The sequence below is a fragment of the Hyla sarda genome, chromosome 5 (genome assembly GCF_029499605.1).
Source record: "Hyla sarda isolate aHylSar1 chromosome 5, aHylSar1.hap1, whole genome shotgun sequence".
NCBI classification, from domain to species: Eukaryota; Metazoa; Chordata; class Amphibia; order Anura; family Hylidae; genus Hyla; species Hyla sarda.
In genome coordinates, this window is record NC_079193.1 from 113316197 (window position 1) to 113339267 (window position 23071).

General features: G+C 40.3%; 1 long non-coding RNA gene across 1 annotated transcript in view; it reads right to left on the minus strand.

The window, feature by feature from the left end:
- Nucleotides 1-22548, minus strand: part of LOC130273399 (uncharacterized) — a 76431-nt gene extending 53883 nt beyond the window's left edge. The window contains exons 1-2 of the long non-coding RNA XR_008843981.1: nt 22420-22548; nt 22217-22281 (exon numbers count right to left, since the gene is read on the minus strand). This is a non-coding gene — a long non-coding RNA (uncharacterized LOC130273399). The remainder of the gene's footprint in view (nt 1-22216; nt 22282-22419) is intronic.
- Nucleotides 22549-23071: the final 523 nt, after the last annotated feature.

The following is a 23071-nucleotide window of genomic DNA, read 5'->3' on the forward strand; positions in this document are numbered from 1 at the left end:
AAAATTCCTCTTTATTACAAATCTATAAAAAAAATTGGCAAAATACCATTGCAACGTTTTGGATGATATAGTTTTTTTTTTTTTCAAGCCAGAAGAGAATTACAAAGACAAGGTACTTGGAGTCATAATAATGAGGAATTTTATCTTGAATAATTTTATATAGCACTGCCACAGAATCAACACTGGCCTATAATGATGCTGTGCATGGCCACTTGTGGCCGGAGGCATCTCTTTCTCTGGGACAGGCACAGAGTGATGTCATCATTTCCCAAAGGTAGAGAGTTTAGAAGCAGGAGACGACAGTGGTATCTATGGGGGAGCTGAGGTGTGTAAACTACAGGTGGGCCTTTGTACAGGAGGCCAACTACCTATAGGGAGTTCCTACATACAAGGTGGTCCTTTGTACAGGGGGAAAAATACCTACCCTTATGGTCTTATGTGAAGAGGGCTACCTGCACAGAGGGCTACCTGCTACCTTATGTGAAGAGGGCTACCTGCAGACCTTAAAAAGCAGTTATGATTAACAACTTCATCAATTCTAGCTAACATCACAAAGCTCACCAAAGAGAAGCAGTTCCAGCCATCACATTAAAGGGGTACTCCACTGGAAAACATTTCTTTCTAAATCAACTGGTGCCAGAAAGTTAAACAAATTTGTAAATTACTTCTATTTAAAAATATTTATCCTTCCAGTACTTATCAGCTGCTGTATGCTCCACAGGAAGTTATTTTCTTTTTGAATTTCATTTCTGTCTGATCACAGTGCTCTATGCTGACACCTCTGTCCATGTTAGGAACTGTCCAGAGTAGGAGCAAATCCCCATAGCAAACCAATCCTGCTCTGGACAGTTCCTAAAATGGACAGAGGTGTTAGCAGAGAGCACTGTCGTCAGACAGAAAGGAAATTTAAAAAGAAAATAACTTCCTCTGGAGCATACAGCAACTTATAAGTACTGGAAGGGTTAATACTTTTAAATAGAAGTAATTTACAAATTTGTATAACTTTCTGGCACCAGTTGATTAAGAAACATTTTTTTCCCAGTGGAGTACTCCTTTAAAGGGGAACTTTGGTATATAATATCTTATCTCCTATGCACAGGAATATGGAATGAGTGTCTGATCGTAGGAGGTCTGACCCCTAAGACCCCCCTGCCATCTCCTGCCCAGTGCCCCAGCTGTCCTTGTGCAAGGAGACTGTGGCCAAATCTCTGTCTCTTCCATAGAGATGCATAGAGGGCCATGTCAACCACAGCTACTCCAAGCAAAAGAAGAGCTGTGTTGAGAACACTGGGGTGTTTGACAGGAGATTGGGGGGAGTCCCAGCGGTCAGACCCCTTGCAATCAGATCCTATAATAGATATTATATACCAGAGTTCCCCTAACTAAAGAAGAGTGAGTTAATTAAATGATTGACCAAATATAGCTGGCTATGTTTTAAGTTGATATTTTTCCCCCACAAATGATCCCATAAATATCCATATGGCTTGTGGAATAGAAAAGTTTATTCATCCCCATGGGCGTACCTAGAGAATTTGGCACCAGGGACGGACTCTTTGTTTGGCACCCCCCCACTCGCACCCCTCCTTAATTACACCCCCACCTGCACTCCCCTTTAATTACACCACATTAGATTCCCCACATTAGGTAGCATAGTTTTCCAGATTAGGAAGCATAGATTCCCCACATTAGGTAGCATAGATTCTCCCCATTAGGAAGCGCAGTTTCCCCACATTAGGTATCTTAGATTCCCCACATTAGGTAGCATAGATTCCCCACATAAGGTAGCATAGATTCCCCACATTAGGTTGCATAGATTCCCCACATTAGGTAGCATAGTATTCCACATTAGGAAGCATAGATTCCCCACATTAGGTAGCATAGATTCCCCACATTAGGTAGCATAGATTCCCCACATTAGGTAGCATAGATTCCCCACATTAGGAAGCATAGATTCCCCACATTAGGTAGCATAGATTCTCCACATTAGGAAACTCAGTTTCCCCACATTAGGTAGAATAGATTCCCCACATTAGGTAGCATAGATTCCCCACATTAGGAAATGCAATTTCCCCACATTAGGTAGAATAGATTCCCCACATTAGGTGGCATAGTTTTCCACATTAGGTTGCATAGACTCCCCACATTAGAAAGCACAGTTTCCCGACATTAGGTAGCATAGATTCCCCACATTATTAGGGAAGCACAGTTTCCCCACATTAGGAAGCATAGTCGTCGTTGCCCCCCCCCCCCCTCCCGACAAACACACACACATACATAGACAGACACACACACAGACACACACACACACACACACAGAGAGACACACACATAGACAGACGCAGATACACACACACACACATACACGCATAGACAGACACAGACACACACATAGACGGACACACATAGACACAGACACACATAGACAGACACACACACACACATAGACAGACAGACACACACACACACATAGACAGACACAGACACACACATAGACAGACACACACACACACATAGACAGACAAAGACACACATAGACAGACAGACACACACACACATAGACAGACACAGACACACACATAGACACACACACATAGGCAGACACACACACACACACACATACATACACACACACATAGACAGACACACACACAGACACACTGACCTGGCAGCATTTCTTCCTTCCGGCGGCGGCCTGACGAGTGGCGTCACTGACGTCCTCCTGCGCGGCTCTGCGGAGGGACGTCACATGCGTGACGTCCCTCATCAGACCCGGGCCGGCCGCCAGCACAGCTGCAAACGGGGATCGGCGGAGCAAGGTAATGGGGTGCTATCAGACGGGAGCTAGCGCAGCTGAAGACGAGGGGGGCACCCCAGTCACTGAGCGGCATGGTGTCACCCCATCAGGCTGGTGTCACCCGGTTCGGTCTGCACTCCAGCCACTACGTCACTGGATTGGGGGGGTGACTCCGCCATGGCACCTCTCTTGTGAGCGGCACCCGGGGCAGGCCCCCCCCCTTGGTACGCCACTGTTCATCCCCGATTTAGGGAGTTAGCAATGACCATCATTATTATGCATGCTCTCTATGGCAACCTTTTTCAGCACAATATAATCTGTGACTAGAACAAAGGACACCAAGGATAAACTTAACAGTAATATATGGAATATATTTGATAATTTATAGGAGGGAAACGAGTATACTTAAATCTACAGTATTTTTTGTATTGTTGGATCACCTTAAAAAACTACTAAGTGCTTCAAGCTATGCTGTGTCTTTAGCTAAACTGTGATTCACCAACTGCTTGGAAGGCCTTATAGTCAAGCCCATATGAACCAATAAAAAGCAGAATAAAATATTTTACGGAAGATAGTTACCAAGATGCCACATTGAGCCTGTTACTGTTAGCTATGATTATGTAAGTCTGTGTAGGTGGAAGCTTTCCCTTGGTATCTAATACATAATCCCTAACACGTGCATACAGTATAATGAAGGAAAGTCACTATGTCCTTCTGACAATATTGGATGGTTATTGGAGTATGTAGTACATGAGGCACTTTATAATAAAAAGTGATTAGGTCTAACAAGAAAAAGGGGAGGCATCTTTTATCGCTGCCCGAAGGCAGGAGACAATGGAATGAAATGTATAAAGTAGAAAGATAATAAGAAAGAAAAAAAATCTATTATCAAAGCTGGTCTTTTTGTGACGGATGAATACAGACACATCTTTTTAGTGGCAGGAAGTACAGCTTCTAGGTACAATTAGGAAAGCATGGGGATTTCCAGATGAGAAAAGATATCACATTCTGGGGCTCATGCAGCTCCTTCAGAAGTCCTCATGACATTTCAAGCAGCTGATTATCACTGACTAATGGGGAAGACAATGTTCACACCAGCTTTGCTATTAATGCAAGCTAGGGAAAAAAATGTCTGCCTGACACACAAATCTGTGTCTGGTTTTCTCATAGTCACCAATCACAGCTCAGCTTCCATTCCTCAAATTGCTCTAGTAAAATGAGAGCTGAGCGCAGATTGGTCACTACAGGCAAATCAGACACATTGATGAATCTGGGCCAACATTTCGACCAGCATTAATACTCACCAGATTTCAGATTTAATGCCATCTCCAGCTATGTGTGCAAGTTCAAGGAAAATCTAGTATATATGATGTAACCTTTACAGTCCTCAACTCATATGTGTCTTATCCTCTTCTTTTATATCATTTTTATACTTCAAAAATATGTGTTCACACTAAATTCTGATGTCAAATTGTCATAAATGTTTTAGTTAGGATTAATGTACCTGGCTATATTCTTTCTGCTCTCACTTATAGAGGTAGGTCCCAAGGAGGGGTTTCCATCAGTGACATCCATCTCCCCAACTAGGCAAATTTACAGGAGATATCTTCATGAGACAACCATTGTACAGGTGAAGTACAGACAATATTTAAGGTCCTTATTAGATGGCCCAAGCAGCTCGGTAAATGAGTCTATTACACGGCTTGTTAATCAGGCAGGGGGCTGCCATCATTCTTGGGCCACACATCCTTTATTGCAAAAGGAAATGTGACCAGATTAGCAGAGGAACAGGCTTGTTTGCTGGTTGAACACTGGCCAAATTAGAGGGTGACATTGACCTGTTCAATAGATAATCACCTAGTGTATTAGGGCCTTAAGTGCTTATGTACATGACCATATCCAGGATTCATTTGAGGTCTTACACTTTACATTCATTAGAGACCTCAAGGCAAAACCAGAATCAGAAGCTCAATTGATCAACAAATCTCCTAGATTGAGACAATAGTTATATAGTAGGGGTACAACAAAGAGATTTCAGAATAGCATGTTATAAACTTAGTGAAAGATCTCTGGGGACCTTAGCTTACCATCTATTGACCTTTACAAGCAATATTTTCCTTTGATGTTAGTAATTCTTTGTTACTAATTCTCATCCTAGCTTTTGTATACCAAGTGGGTGACGACAGAACAAACTATAACCACAAAAGATCCCAACTACAAGCAGTGACGTCGCTAGGGGGGGGGGCCAGAGGGGGCCATGGCCCCCCCTAGATCGGGCCGTGCCCCCCCTTGGGCCCCCCCAATTTAAAATTAATAGGGATGTCCTGATACATTGATGGCTCCGCCCCCAGCACAGGAGAGGACGGGCCGAGAGGTGACAGGTCACACAGCAGAGCAGCCGCTTCATGTGAGGTGAGTGATGTCCCGTGTCCTGCCTCTCTCCCTCTGATCAGCAGTATAACCCGGGGCTGAGTAATGTGTATGATAGCAGTCCAGAGGGTCACCAACAGGCCACATTATCAAAAAATTTGGGGGGAAAAATCGCGCCAAAAATTGCGCGCTTTTACCGCGATTTTTCGTAAATCGCGGTAAAACAGCGCAATTTTTGCCGCGATTTTTCCATAAATTGTTCTGGTAATGTGACCTGTTGGAGACCTGTGGACACTGGAGGAGGGAAAAGTGACCCCACTGGAAGGACAACATGTGAACACATTAACCCCTCATTAACCCCTCAAGGGTACATTCACATGTACAGGATCTGCTGCATATTTTTGCTGCATATTTTGTGCAGCTGATTTTGCAACCCATTAGCTTCAATAGGTAGCAAAATCAGCTGCAGAAAATATACAGCAGATCCTGTACATCTGAACGTACCCTAAGGGCTCATTCAGGGGTGGATCCACCGTGTATTTTATGCTGCAGATCCACCGACAATGGACCCTACAGTGCTGCCTCCATCTGTTCCTGCTCATAACGGCAATCCTCCGCTACGAGCAGACACACTTTGATGTGTATACTCGCCCACATCATGGCTGCTCCTCCTGCTCTCTGAACTAGGCCGAGAGCAGCCGCGATGTGTGCATTGTCGGGGGATCCGCAGTGTAAAATATGCTGGGGATCCCTCCGTGTAAATGAGCCCTAAGGACACAAGGCGTATATGTACGCATGGTGCCTGCTCCCACTGTGTTGTATAAATCATTAGCTAGAACCCTCGGCTAATGCCAGATCACCAATCAGGCTGATGTCCGACATTAACACTTTAGATGCCGCTATCAAAGTTGATGGTAGTGTCCAAAAGTTTTAACGCCTTAAGGTCCGAGCGCTTTTCCGTTTTTGCACTTTTGTTTTTTCCTCCTTACCTTTTAAAAATCATAACCCTTTCACTTTTGCACCTAAAAGTCCATATGATGGCTTATTTTTGCGCCACCAATTCTACTTTATAATGACATCAGTCATTTACCCAAAAATCTATGGCAAAAACGGAAAAAAAATCATTGTGTGTTTATATGTATATATATATATATATATATATGTGTGTGTGTGTGTGTATATATATATATATATATATATATGCACATACACGCACACACGTTTTAAAATTGCCCCCCCACTTTTGTCACTGGCCCCCCATGTGCCCCCCCTAAATTTGAATGCTGGAGACGCCACTGACTATAAGAGATGATTGTGCTCTTCTAGTTAATTTGTCAATCTGACCACTTGTGCAATGATGTTAGTGATAGTGAGGATACAACTGAATGTAACAGCAGTGTAGATTAGAGCCTTAACTAATCCTATTTAATACAAAATGTCCTGTTCTGTTCACTTCTATGTTATTGTCCTCAAGTTAAAGTCTTAGGGGTTGTCACTCTACCTCACATGTAATAAAACACATACATAGCCAGCTCAACAACCAAACACATGGGTACACGGCACTATGGACACGGTTTGATCAAAAAGAGTGCTAAGAGCCATAATTTTATTTTTGTGATGAAATAGAGTGATGCTGCTAACTTCTTTTTGTGTATTTTGTATTTGCCATAGTGACATGCACTTGTGTGTTTGGTTGTTGTGAATTTGTTAAAACATTTATGTTGAATCAACCCATATTTGTATATTTCCTTAACCTTTATTCCCTTTTTTCTTAGTCCTGTTTAAATGGTAAATGTTAAAAATGGGGCAAGATTATTTTTCAATGTTTTGGCCACCTAAATACACATAAAGTTTTTTTTAGGTATGTGATCCCAAAGGATAGATCAAGGGGGGTCCGACTTCTGGGATCCCCCACAATCTCCTGCACATGGGACCCGGGAATGAAGCATGTCGACCCCCACATGAAGCAGCACCCGACATGCCCCCTAAATGTATCTCTATGGGAGAGCTAGAGATAGCTCCTTGAAACCCTTCAATATTTTATTAGAAAAACATTTCTAAAAAAAGACCTCTACTATTTATTAGGTAAAAAGTAGATCAGACCACACAGTGAAATGCTCCACCTTGAGAGGCCTCAATCAAAAATGTTATTATATAACCGGTTATGGTATAACATCAGCAATACCCATTGGAATGCAGTTTGCATTCCATAAAGTTTCTTGCTGACAACTTTTGGTTAGATGCAAAAGCAGAATTGTTTGTTTCTGGCAAAATTGTAAAGAGTATAGTGCATCCTATGGTGGCCTTACTAAGTGTTTGATAAAACACCCACTGCCCACCTTCCAAACGCTGGCTGTCTTTTATACTTTGCTTTATTGTTGTGATGGCCTGGACATGGAGGCGGTGGATCTGGGATTAAAAGCTAGAACTCTCCTTACATACGTCTGGATGTACATGAGGATTGGAAGTTTATTTACATGGTGACATGGCTAGAAGGTGTGGTGGCAGGTTGTTGGGGTCACTCAATCTTTCTTATACCCCCAGTGAGTTGGTCAACTTGCATATACAGTACACTGTGGTTTGAGTGTGCTTCTCCTGTTTTTATAATAGCTGTTGCATGTGTTTCAGGTTAAAGCCCAACAACTAATTGTTGTAGACATATTGAACTCGGGGTAAAATGACTGAATGGCTGTGGTAGAAATGTTCTTAGAGCAGTTGTCAGTGGTAAAACAATGTAGTGGTAAAACAATTGGAGTGGTAAAACAATTGTAATTGTAGTGGTAAAACAACTGGAGGCACCCAGGACAGGAGCTTCATGGGGGAAGGAGTGAGCCGGGAGCCGATGCGGGAGGAACGGGTGCGGGGGAGCCTCTTCCTGCCGCTCGGTGAGTAACACCCAAACACCCGAACCCCCTGTACCTTGCAGCAGCCCCCCCCCGCAGCAGCCCCGCGCCCCCCGTACCTTACAGCAGCCCCCCCCGCACCTTGCAGCAGCCCCCCGTGCCCCCTGTACCTTGCAGCAGCCCCGCACCTTGCAGCAGCCCCCCCGTACCTTGCAGCAGGGCCGTCGGCGAGTGCGGGGAGCCGATGCGCAGCCCAGGATGTTACTGCGCCTGCACAAAATTTCGACTGATGCCCTGCCGGAATCAGTCGGAATTTTGCAGGGACGTCACTCCGCACTGCATTCGGCAACTAGGAGGGCGACCCCTAGTGGCCGAATTTCAAATTGCTTTTAAAATGTTTTAAAAGCTTTTTTTTTTTTATAAAAGTATATTAGAGATATGTTGTAATACTTAAGAACTACAACATATCCCAAAAATTTTCATGACAGTGCCCATTTAACCTTTCCTGGTAAGCTTTATCCTGCAATCCATGTACTAATTTAGTAGCTCTTCTCTGAACTCTCTCTAGAGTATCTATATCCTTTTGGAGATACGGCCTCCAGTACTGCGCACAATACTCCAAGTGAGGTCTCACCAGTGTTCTGTACAGTGGTATGAGCACTTCTCTCTTTCTACTGCTTATACCTCTCCCTATACATCCAAGCATTCTGCTAGCGTCTCATGCTGCTCTATTACATTGTCTTTCTACCTTTAAGTCTTCTGAAATAATTACTCCTAAATCCCTTTCCTCAGATACTGAGGTCAGGACTGTATAATATATTCTATATTCTGCCCAAGGATTTTTACTCCCCAGGTGCATTATCTTGCACTTATCCACATAAAATTTCAGTTGCCAGAGTTTTGACCATTCTTCTACTTTTCCTAAATCCTTTTCCATTTGGCGTATCCCTCCAGGAACATCAACCCTGTTACATATCATTGTGTCATCAGCAAAAAGACAAATCTATACCTTTTGCAATATCACTAATTAAGATATTAAACAAAATTGGTCCCAGTAAAGATCCCTGAGGTACCCCACTGGTAACAAGACCTTGCTCTGAATATACTCCATTGAATACAACCCTCTGTTGTCTGTCACTCAGCCACTGCCTAATCCACTCAACAATATGGGAGCTCAATGACTGTAGTTTATTGATAAGTCTTCTATGTGGGACAGGGACAAAAGCCTTACTAAAATCCAGATATGCGATGTCTACTGCCCCTCCGCCATCTATTATTTTAGTCACCCAGTAAAAAAAAAAAAAATAATGAAAAAATCAATAAGAGTTGATCTCCCTGAAGTAAACCCATGTTGTTTTTCATCTTGCAATCCATGGGTTTTAAATGTCCAACAATCCTATCCTTTAGTAGGGTTTCCATAAATTTCCCCACTATTGATGTCAGACATACTGGCCTATAGTTGCTTGATTCCTCCCCACTACCTTTCTTGTGAATGGGCACGACATTTGCTAATTTCCAATCTTCCGGGACGACTCCTGTTACCAGTGATTGGTTAATTAAATCTGTTAACCATTTTGCTAGCTCACCACTAAGCTCTTTTAATAATTTTGGGTGTATCCCTTTAGGCCGCTGTGACTTCTTTGTCTTCACTTTAGACAGCAAACGTAGAACCTCTTCCTCTGTAAAGACACATGCATCATACGATTCATTAGTCTTCCTCTCTAATGGAGGTCCTTTTCCTTCTTTTTTTTCAGTAAAAACTGAACAGAAGTATTTATTAAGGCAGCCGGCTAGCCCTTTATTCTCTTCTACATACCTTCCACCTTTGTTTTTAATTTAGTTATTCCTTGTTTCAATTTCCTTTTTTCATTTATATATCTGAAGAATGTCTTATCCCCTTTTTTCACAGACTGAGCTAGTTTTTCTTCTGCCTGCACTTTGGAAGTTCTTATAACTTGCTTGGCCTCTTTCTGCATAGTCTTGTAGATTTCCCTATCTTTATTGCTCTGGGTTGTTATATAATGACTAAAAGCTAGCTTTTGGTTTTTTATGATTTTGGCCACTTCTGTACTACAGTGATCTCTTCCTTTTTCTGCTTTTACTGACAAGTCTAATGCAATTTTCTGTTGCCTTCAATAATGCGTCTTTTAAGTAGTCCCATTTCTCCTGGACTCCATGTAATCCGTTCCAGTCTGATAGGGATTTATGATCAATCTCATTTTTGAAAAGTCTGTTTTTCTAAAATCAAAAACTTTTGTTTTTGTGTGGTGATCACTAGATCCCAAGTTTTCGCCTACAATAACATCATATACCCAATCCCCATTTGTGAATACCAAATCCAAAATGGCCTCCCTCCGGATTGGCTCCTCAACCACTTGTTGTAGAGATAATCCCAGTAGGGAATTTAGAATATCTGTACTCCTGGCAGAACTAGGTATTTTGGTTTTCCAGTTTATATCCAGAAGATTAAAGTCTCCCATAATGATAACTTCTCCTTTCATTGTCATTTTAGCTATTTCTTCAACTAGTAGATCATCTAATTCTTTAACTTGGCCAGGTGGTCTATATTTGTTACTGCATGATTAGCAAACTGCAACATAACCCAAACTTACTCTATGTTGGCCTCTCTAACATGTATTAGGTTAGATTTTATGCTATCTTTCACATATAGGGCCACTCCTCCTCCTTTCTTGCCTTCTCTGTCTCTTCTGTATAAAGAGTTCCCTGGTATGGATATGTCCCAGTCATTACTTTCATTAAACCATGTTTCAATAACAGCAACTAAATCTACATTCTCAGACACCATTATTGACCCAAGTTCATTGATTTTATTACCTAAACTGCGGGCATTTATAGACAGGACTCTGAGCTTGTCACTTCTTAACCTCTGTGCTACCAACATGTCCTGGGTTTGTTTCGGGGGGCAATTGGATTAATGGATTTTCACTCTTTTGCCCCCCCCCCCCCCCTTCCTACTTCATTCTAGTCTGCTGGAAAATACTATCTAGAAAAGTGAGATAGGGACAGGAAAGTAAGCAGTGCATTTTGTGGATATTGATTGGTTGGCCATAATTATATACAATCTTTCTGCCATTTCCTGTGTGATCTAAAGTATCTAAATAAAGCTTCCTAAAATTATTGTGGCACATGTGAACAAGGCCCAATAATTAGCAGCTATTGGTGCTCAACAATCACATCTCTGCACTAGCACTGTGTGACTTTATACTCTATGGCATGGCAGGGACACTTGGGCATTAAGATTTCTACTATGAAATTAGTGATTGCCCTATAACAGTGCAAATAGGCTATGCTACTGTCAATGGAAGGTTGCCATCCAACAAGACAATTAACAGAAAACATGTTTATTAATATATGTAGAATAGTGCAGAAAGATGACATTCTATCATATAAGATAATCTGCAAAGACATACAATCTGCTTTCAACCTCTGAAAGCAAACTGCCAGCCAATTTATTTTTATACACAATGACATTTGCTGTGATAGGATTTACCACATTTGCATAAAACACATCAAAATTTAACTGTATTAAGCAATTAGAGGTCTGCTAAGAAAGCTGCAAATGCATCTTCCCTATCTAAACACATTGGCTGATTTGTTAATACAATTTACATTAGTGATAAAGAGTGATATTTTACATTTTGTGTGTATATACAGTAAGGATAATAGACTGAATGTCTATGTATTTCTATAGAATTTTCTTTTTTTAAGTGTAATAGACTCAGAAATTAAATAATTATTTGTATTTAGTGCCTCATGAATTAATCTTCTCAGTAGGTAACAAAGACCGAAAGCCACACAGTGTATCCTGATACAGTACATAATGTAAGAAGGGAGAAGAAGAAAGGCAGCAGATCCCTATATACACAAACAGACTTTCTGGTAAAATAGCAAATTCTCTGGAAAAGCAGGCCCTGTATTATGGCTCACCAATAAATATATATATAATCTTAGAAAAAAACATGATATTAACCCCTTTAGGCCCATTGTGGCCATAAGGTCCCGGGCAATTTTCGTTATTGTACTTTAGTTTTTTTTACTCCTCCCCTTCTAAAAATCATAACGCTTTCAATATTGCACCTACAGACCTATACAAGGGCTTGTGTTTTGCGTCACCAATTTTACTTTGTAATGGCATCACTTATTTTCTAACATAATATGTGGTGAAACAAAAAAAAAAAAAAAACTTATTTGTGGGGTGAAATAAAATAAAAATAAAAAAATTTTGTAACTTTTGGGACTTTTGTTCCTACGCAGTGCACTTTTCAGTAAAAATGACACCTTATCTTTATTCTGTAGGTCCATAAGGTTACAAGGATACCCAATTTATGTAAGTTTTATTTTAATAAATTATAACTACATGCACCAAAATTAGTATGCTTAATTGTCATCTCCTGACCCCTATAACTTTTAATGGGGCTATATGAGAGCTCATTTTTTGCGTTGTGATCTGTAGTTTTTATCAGTACCATTTTTGTTTTCATGGGATATTTTTATCGCTTTTTGTTAATAATTTTATGGTATATGAAGTGATCAAAAATGCACAAATTTGAAGTTTGGTATTTTTTTACCTGTACTCCATCCATCGACCGTGCAGTTTAACTAACCTTATACTTTAATAGTTCGGACATTTATGCATTCGGCGATACCCCAAATGTTTATTTTTATTACATTATTTTATTTAAAAAATGGGAAATGGGGGCTTATTCACATTTAACTTTTTTTTTTAAAGGAAAACTGTCAGATATTTTCTCCCGCACTATCCACAGTACTGGTGGATAGTGCGGGAGACGCTGATTAAAATGAGCCCTACCTCCGCCCTGCCGTTCGCCCGCAATTAAAGTTTTATTCTATGTGTATATCTTGCTTTAACTGGCATGGGCGGGGCTTCTACAGCTGACGTCAGCGCCGCTTATGAATATTCATCCCCCCTCCCTCCAGCTCTCCCTCTCTTCGCCGCTCCTAACTGGAGGGAGGGGGGATGAATATTCATAAGCGGCGCTGTCGTCAGTGCCAGTAAGCAGAAGCCCCGCCCGTGCCAGTTACAGCAAGATATACACATAGAATAAAACTACAATTGCAGGCGAACGGCCAGGTGGATCCGGGTAAGGTAGGGCTCGTTTTAATCAGCGTCTCCCGCACTATCCACCAGTACTGTGGACAGTGCGGGAGAAAATATCTGACAGTTTTCCTTAAAACTTTTTACTATTTTTAGTCCCTTGGAGACTATAACATGCAATCATTCGACTGCATACACTGTTCAATGCTGTACTTTGGCTCAGCATTGTTCAGTGTTATTGGTGCTCTGCTGTTCCAGCCTGTCATGGCTGACTGGGATCATCAGAGCACCAATCGGATTGTGAGGAGGCAGGTAAGGGCCCTCCAGCCGACCTCTCAGCTGATCGGGACATCCCGTTTTCACCGCAATGGTCCTGATCAGCTCCGCTGAGCTGCCGAGATCTTTTTTTTTGTAACATTATAGATGCCGCAATCAACTTTGATCGCAAAAGGGTTAATGCCGATCATCGGCCCAATCGGCAATGTCTGGAATTAACCCTGGGTCTGTCTGTCTGTCTGCGCCAGAATAAAAAAAAAAAAAACTGACTCTCCATTTTACTGAGAAAACACAAAAAAGGGGCATGGCCTGTGGGGAAAGTGGGCGTGATTGACAGAAAGGGGCGTGTCTCCGCAACTTTTTCACAAACACCCAACATATTTACTAAGGTTTCCACAGAAAACGTAGTGGATTTTAGCTGAGGAAAACCCGACAGATCAGAGTATGTGTAAAAAAAAGCAAAATGTAGGGAAAAGTGCAAAATGTAGGGAAACCTTAGTAAATAACGTGGAAAAAAATTGTAGGGAATTAAAACCCACAAAGAAAACTACACACCACTCCATTAGTAAATCAGGACCATTCTGGTTAAGATGGTGACAAACAATATAAAATTACAGAGGTTGCATCACCAAAACATACAAGGATGTAACGACATATCATAACATATGGGAGACCAAATCGGCACCAAAAAGAGTCAGAGTCAGGCAACAGGCAATTGGGCCAATTAGGATGCCAAATTATTCAGCTTTTTATGGATCCTGACCACTGTACCTGCCACTGTATCACCAAGATGGGCAGCACAACACCACACAACGCTTGTTCATGTGGCCATATGGCAGAAGAGATGAGCCACGCATAGGGACCAGAGAGGACACCTCACAGAAGTGTGGTCAGGTAAGTTTCTGACAAACACATGAAGGAAATACTAAAAATCTATTTAAAAATTAATATCATAATGGATATTGGGGTCTGAATATATGTCTGGTTGTTCTTCTTTAGATTACATATGCATTGGGTACCTATGTATGACACTGTAAAGATGATATTTTTTCTAAACAATGAAACATTTGTGATTTATGATACATTAAACAGAACATCTTAATAAATCGTGTAATTCTGAGAGCGTGGTGTAATTTAGCATCAGTTGTCTTCTGTAAATAAGAACAGCCTTTAGCTTAATTCTCAACTGGGCAGACAATGGCCCTACAAAAACAAAGTATCTAAAGCAAAAGAATTTTCATCAAAATATCTGTCAAGTGGCTTACAGAATAGGACTAAGCCCTTATCATTATTATGGCACAGGCAAGCGTTGCAGCACAGTAAATGCAGATTATGGGAGCCATTAATTAACTTCCCTGCAGACTAACAGTCAGTAATTTATGTTAATTGCTATATGTAGTTAGTAGTGGGTATGCTTCTGTTAAGGGATGTAAGCCTCATTTATCTTCATCTGCTTGGTGTACTCTCTAATACACCATACAGGCAGCAAGGAAGAGGCCTAGGAGTCGTCATGGAAACTTCAAAGCGTGAGAAAGACAATGGTAATGAAAGACGTTCTTTATGTGTGATTCGTTTCTTTTCCTACCTCACATTATCATAGTATAACTATTTTAATCATCTAGTAAATTATTAAAGCTTAGTTAAATGTTAACTGTAGTAAATGTATTAGTAGTTTTCAAATAAATACATCAAAAGGCACTTTCTTGCCATTTTAACAACTCTTTACAGGTCCTTAAAGGGGTATTCTGGCCAAAGACATCTTATCCCCTATCCAAAGATAAGATGTTTGATCATGGGGGGGGGGGGCCCACTGCTGGGACCCCAGTGATCTCTGAGCATCTCACGAATTCAATGCGGGGCTGCTGCCCCAGAGAAGGCAGGTGCTGCATGGAGATCACCATGGGTCTCAGCAGCAGGCCCTCCACAATCCTATACTTCGGCCGGAATACCCCTTTAAAGTGCACCTGTCATTATAAAAAAAAAATCTACATGTTCTAGGGACATGTCAAAACGTTTTACTGGTCATGATTCAACCGACCTGTAGAAAGAATAGGGATTAAAGACTGCAGCCTCACGCTTCTTTTCCCACTCTGTGTCTTGGAGATCGAGATGGTGCCATAGACTTACATTATGGACTCTCTCGGTCACCCGACTTCTCCCGGCTGAATTTACTGATCGGTCAGAGTCTAAACACCCAATCCCTGACCAATCAAAACTTTAAATATGTCTTTTTGAGGGGGAGGGGGTAATGTTCCCTCTAAAATGTCCACCCTGCACAGGAGTTAAAATGGCTAATTATATTAATGAGTGCCACAGCAGCGTTCCTATCATGGCCGTTTGCAGGGCACAGCAGAACTGTAGGGGACTTGCGGGCACTTGCCCTTGATGTACCAAGTCATCTTACCTTGGCAAGGGTACTAATATACAGGGGCTAGGATTTGGACACAAAATATTTAAAATGTTTGTTTTTTTTATCTCAAAAGGAAATGTAATCCAACCCATGGAGGATAGAAGAGGTACATCGGTTTTGGTTCTCTTAGATTTTTTCTTCAGTTTACTTAAGAAAGACTAGGTTCACATCTGCTTTGAGGCTCAGTTTGGGGCAGGAAAATGTATTCGGCTGGTTCTATGCATATCAGACACCAGTAAAGCCAGATGGATCCCCTGACTTTAATGAGGGTCTGTTAGGTATCTGTCTGGTGTCAATCCTACACAAACCAAGAGTATTATTATGGACCAGCTGTATTTGCCTTAAAGCGTACCTGTCATATCACAGAAAAAAATAATGCTTATATATGTTGCTCACTAGGTTATGCAGATGCTTTACATGTCTTTTTTTTCATGTGTCTAGCTTTTGTATTGTGCTGTTCTGCTGCTTACTCAATTTAAAATCTACTGCTCAGGAAGGGGTGTGTCCGAGGCCAACACTGAGCTTGCCCTCATTTACCAAGCATTCTCATCCACCCTTTGTATGTTGTGCTGTGTCTCCTAATTCAATCAGTGACGGCTGCTCTATAACCCCCTCCCTTTTGTTTTCAGACAGGAATCTGATAGGACAGGAGTGAGCACTTGACCCCTTATGGTCTTTTTTGTAAGCCCTGATTTCTATAAAAAGGAGAAAATAGTTTTTTTTATGACATTAATTAGATAGGTTAATGTTTCGCCAAGATGTACAACATATAAAATGTTTTTGATTCTGATAGTGCCCATTTTTAGAAAAATGCACAAGGAAATAAGTCACAACTTAGATAAAGAAGGAAAAATCAATGGAGAAGCTTTGAGGGAAAGAAAATCTTTTGTTTTCACTATAAGGGTAAATACATTGTGCTCAGGCTTTTATATTATTTCTATTAAAACTTATAACAACTTAAATGGCACAGTTTAGCACATGGATAGAAGAGAAAGACTAAGTACAGTACATCCTGCAGTCCTGCATTGAAAACCACTGACATAATATGTATCTGCATCTATCAATTATATGGCCCTTTAGAAAATCTGAAACAATTTATATGGGGATAGAAGAGCGCAGTCAAAACACTTTTTATAAGGTGAAAATGAGCATATTGTTCTGCTTTTGTTGCCATGGATATTAGAAACTATAGCGAAGAACATGTTATACAAAGCAACATATGAATAGATAACGCGTATGTTCCAACTGTTCAACTATGCAGTTTCATGATTGCAAAATTGCCGTACTATAAGAATATCACACTTAGAAGTATATTAAGACATTTGTTGCTAAATTGTAAGTTAACATATTTAGATATAAAGTTTAAACATATTTGCTGACATTTCTCATTGACTTTAGACTGTTTTTTTGTGTCTAGAAAAGGCGCTTTTAGAAAAGGGTTTATTTGGGCCTTTTTCGCGCCTTTTGGTTTACACATTTCTGCTGATTTTGAGTTCCAATCCACAGATTTTGGCAATACACATGATATGGAAGGGTTTTTATCAACTGCGCCTTTTTGTGAAAAGGTGCAAAGCCACTGAAAAGTCTCAAAAACTACACCAGCCCAGACTTAGCTTTTTGGTGTTAGTGAAGAGAGAAATTTCTGAAAATTTATCAAATGCCCTGCGACCATTTAGTAAATGTGGTGCTCCTTCACATTACCAGCTCACAAAAAAAAAAGGTGTAGAAAAATGCTTCACTTACACCTACAATGATAAATGCTTCACTTACACCTACAATGATAAATGCCGGCCACTGCACTTTTCCAGCAACTATATACTAGCACATGCATTTTGTCCTGGTTATGTAAGATGGAGTTTATATGTAGGACTGTTTAAAGCAGCAGATGTAGCTGTCCCTTCACAAATTCAAAGCTATGTGATGCCTCTGTTGGCAGCCATCCATGGTTTAGTTATTTTGCCAAATACAAGGACTGGGCCTATAACAGTCCATATCTGAGAGCTACAACAAGCTCTGAGCTTTATGGTTTGATTGCAGAAGCGACATAAACACTAGTGTTGAGCGGCATAAGCCATATTCGAATTTGCAATATTTCGCGAATATATGGACGAATATTCGTCATATATTCGCAAAATTTTCATATTCTTAATATTCGCATTTTATTTTCGCATATGCGAAAATTCACACACCAGTCTCACACAGTAGTATTAGAGCCTTCTTTACACCACACAAGCTGGAAGAAGAGAAGGGTGATCACTGTGATGAGTACTGTGAAAATAAAAAAAAAATAAAACGAATATTCATAATTACGAATATATAGTGCTATATTCGCGAAAATTCGCGAATTCACGAATATGCGATATTCGCGAATAAAATTTGCATTGCTAATATTCGCAAGCAACACTAATAAACACCAGGTTAGCATTTATGGCTTGGACCGTATTTAGGGTCATTCTGCTCAAGGCTTTTGGAGTCAATATACTCCATTAGGGGGATTCCAAATTTTTTTTTATATGCAGATCTGTCCAAATATGCAGCAAAGACCGCACGTTATACATGGAGATTTGCAGATCTACTGTGGATCCCATTTCTATACACAGGCAGTTCCACAGCATACTTATAACCTGTGTCTGATATCTTCAGGGAAAATTTGCAGCAGTTGCGACCCCTTGTGATTCATCCAAAGGGGGGAAATTGATATTTCTTCTCCAGGCCACAACATGGCAGGAGCAGCTACATAAAAAATATTTGTCTATTTGTCGTTTTTTTTTTTTAAACTCACTGAAATGCTGCCCCCCCCCCCTCAACACTGCTGCCCTAGGCACAGGCCTATGAGTGTCTAATGGTGCATACAGCACTGTTCATAGCAGCTGTTATGGGGTGCTACAGAGTAAAGAGCTCTATCTCCACTCAAGTGAGAAGTGGTTAATGGTCGGATTAGACCTATAAATGGCCAATATCTGGGAGATCCAAAAATATTGTTTCATCTCAAGTAATTACATAGATTTTGGAATGGAGGGCATAGCAGCAGTTATGGGGCCCAAGAGTCATAGAGGGCCATATGCAGTCATAGTTGAGGAGCAGTTAATGATCCCTGTGGTTATTGTATCACTAAGAGAAGAGAGAGGAGGAGAGAGCATACAGTATATATATATATATATATATATATATATATATGACAAGGGAGGGTGGGAGGGATCCAAAAAATATGAATGCCCCGCCTAGAGGCGCAGGGGGCATTATATACCCACGCTGCCTGGCCCAGACCTGAACCTCTAGGTGCAGGGTAGGAGCATAGAACTCCAGCGCCTCGCACAAATACAGCCTTTACAGGCTTAACACTTGTGCTCGTGGCTAATACTCGAGCTTGTGGCTGCAACGTAGCGAACCTACCTATTTACATATATACATATATGTACACACGTATGTACACAAGCACATACACATATATGTATACATACACATACATACATACACCTATATAACTAACATTAACCTAGTAAAAGCGTTCAGAGGTGTGCCATTAAACACGTCCAAGGGCACACCTATAGAGGGCAAAAATATCCCAGATAGGGTGAAAGACAAGTGCATGACTCTCATAACAATACCACGACTGCAGCATTAACCATCCCATGCCATATGTTGAACTATGTTAGAATGACAGAATTATGCAATATTTGAGTTAGTACCTGGATCTGAGACACTGCTGAACACTCCCACTCAGAAGGATGCCCCGATACAGAAATCGGTCCAAGCTGATGTGTACAATTAACAGGCTTACCTGTGTGGAGTATGGCAAGTGCCTATAGGCTAGACAATGTAATGTGAATACTTCCCCTGAAAGTAACTATTATATGCATCTGCCAAATAATCTGAAATGTATTAGTAACAATGCTCTGTACAGCACAACCCCCTGCAACCATGGCAGGCCCAAATATACAATCCCCTAAATGACTAATTGAATGTACTTAACCCGTGTCAATTCACATCAACTATACAACGCATCTCCCTGAAACCATGGCAGGCACCAGCATACAAGCCCCCAATGCAATGGGAGGTTTTTGGTCTGAATAAGTGTCAGTAACAACAATCATGTAGTACATGCCCCCCTCCTGCAGACGTGGCAGGCGTTACAAGTATAGCACGTAAATGAACATAACTAGGAGATTGATGCCTAAGGACAAGAAATTACAAGAAATTACAAAACCTGAGTGGAGAACCTAACTAACGCGTCAATCTGGAATCGTAACCTGTGGAAATGAAATGTACCTGTAGACGTAGTGACGCAGTGCTTCCCCCTGCAGACATGGCAGGTATGCCGGGTGTACACCGCCTATGTGTCAAAAGGTTACTGCTCTGAAAACATGTCAGTAACAACAACCAGAGTAGTGCATCTACCCCCCCCCCCCCCGAACAACCACCTGTATGGTGTGATGTTATTTCTCTGAAGACGTGTCAGTAACAATAACTGCGCGGTGCACCCCCCCCCCCTGCAGATGTGGCAGGCCTGACGGCTATAAAACTGAAGTGGTGCCAGTAACAATAACTGCTCGGTGTGTTCCCATGCAAACATGGCAGGCATGACAGATATACCCCTAAATGAGAATGCATGCAAACAACCTTGTCATGCGTGTTGATGACACAAACTGTTAGTAGCGTTGTAGCGTATAAATGGAAACTCTAACTTACGTAAGCGTGAAGCAATAATACCACAATAAAGCTAAGAAGGTGATGCATGCAAGTTATGATAATAATAACAAATACACTGTATTAATGCTCTGCATGTATGTACTGCATACAAGCTGTGGATGTATGAACAGTGTAAATGCACTAAGTTTATGAACAGAATAATCTGCAAACATATGCCGTGTATGAGAGCTCCTAGATGTACACACCGTGTCATTGTAGTGAACAAATGCACAGAACAACGTAAAAACCATATGCCCGGCAGAGCCAGGTTTTATCAATGGAGCACAGATCACACAGATCAATGTGGTTCTATGGAACCACATTGATCTGTATGAGGAATCTAATGATTCCTCCTAAAAAGTTTAATAAAAGTAAAAAAAAACACATAAACCCCTTCCTTACTAAAAGTTTAAAACACCCCCCTTTTCCCAAATTCCATATAAAAAATATATAAACATAATAAAAAATAAACATATGTGGTATCACCGTGTGCGTAAATGCCCGAACTATAAAAATATATAATTAATTAAACCGCATGGTCAATGGTGTACACGTGTTTTTGGTCCCTTTGTACACTCTAAAAAAATTATAAAAAGCGATCAAAAAGTCCCATCAAAACAAAAATGGTACCGATAAAAACTACAGATCATGGCGCCAAAAATTAGTCCTCATATCACCCCGTATACAGAAAAATAAAAAAAGTTATAGGGGTCAGAAGAGGACAATTTTAAACATACTAAATTTGGTGCATGTAGTTATAATTTTTTTAATGTAGTGAAATAAAGAAGAAAAAAAAAAAAAAAAAAAATATATATATATATATATATATATATATATATATATAGATTAGTTAGGAGTAGCCGTATTAGTCCAGTGATGCAAAAAGCAAAATCATCGGTAGTTGCAGTATCTTGTAATACCTTTTTTATTGGACTAACAAGATTTTGTAGAGACAAGCTTTCGGGATTCCTCCCTTTATCAAGTCATAAGGGTATCATTGTAACCGTATGGATCTACAGAATAAATATATGGTGTCATTTTTACCGAAAAGTGCACTGAGTAGAATTGGAAGACCCCAAAATTTACAAAATGAAATTTTTTTTCCCAATTTTGCCCCGCAAATATTTTTTTTCTGGGTTCGCCATAAATTTTGTGGTGAAATCATTGATGTCATTACAAAATACAATTGTGGTGCAAAAAATAAGCCCTCATATGAGTCTGTAGGTGCAAAATTGAAAGCGTTATGATTTTTAGAAGGTGATGAGAAAAAAACAAAAGTGCAAAAACGGAAAAACCCGTGGTCCTTAAGGGGTTAATATAGCCATCAGAAAAAAAATGTTCTACTTATTTAAATGTTATAGAAGCATCACGTGTCAATTTTTTTGCTTTTCTTTTCAGGAAAAAGCTGTTTCAATTTATAACTTATTTACACTGATCATCTAGAATATACAATTAAAATATTAATACTAAAAGTGATAAAAACAAAGCTGAAGTCTATGAAATGTATTAAAGCCACTGAAATGAACTTGAAAAGTGCTTCTTCTAACCAAAAGAAATTAAGGGGGAGATTTATCAAAACCTGTCCAGAGGAAAAGTTGCTGAGTTTCCCATAGCAACCAATCAGATCGCTTATTTCCATTTTCAGAGGCCTTCTTAGAAATGAAAGAAGCAATCTGATTGGTTGCTATGGGCAACTCAGAAACTTTCCCTCTAGACAGATTTCGATAAATCTCCCCTAAAGTGTTAAGTGCACATACCTTCAAAATATCTTACAATTCAGAGCTGCAAATGTCTTCTCTTTTCACTAACCGTCAAGTTATAACTGTAAAAGAAAAGAAGAGAAAAATATTGATGTAGATTATGGCATACAAAATAAAGAAGTCAACATCAAAGAAGAGTTTCAGTATGATCAAATGTTTAATATGTTGCTGGGACTGGTAAAAAAAAAAGTGATACTTACCTACCCTGATCCTTTGCAGCTCCCGTTCCAGTGCCTTCGTGTCCCCCACTGCTCAGTGCTTCCCTCTGCTTCTGACACAAGACTTCAGAGAGGTTGCTTCCTCAGCTTATCATGATGTCCTATCTTGACCAGTGATTGGCTGAGTGGGAATATTCTGCTAAGACAGCTTCTCTTGGAAGCATGGATACATGGTGAGAAGCGGGGGGCCAGAAGGCTCTGGAATGAGAGCTGAGGGGACCAAGTTAGGTAAGTATCTCTTTTTCTATTTTTACACCAGCTCCAGCAACATATCAATTTTTTTTTACAGTGAAAAGCCCCTTTAAATACCCTAACCAGTCAGGGGAAATATATTGTATTTGGAATTACAGCAAGCTATTCTTGACCTGAGTACGCATATACGTTATGTATACATTACTTACATAGCCATGAGAGGATCTCCCAGGCACATTTAGGCTAAGTGCACATGCTGTTTTTAGGCTGTTTTTGTAGCCATTAAAAATCATATATATTTTAGCATATTGCAATTTTATACGAATTGCTTAAAAAGTCTGTCAAGTTGTTATTGTTTTTCGGGCAATTTTTTTAAATTTTTACAGCTGATTTTTATTATGTGGGCAGTTTTTGTGTACATGAACAGACAATTTTCCATTGA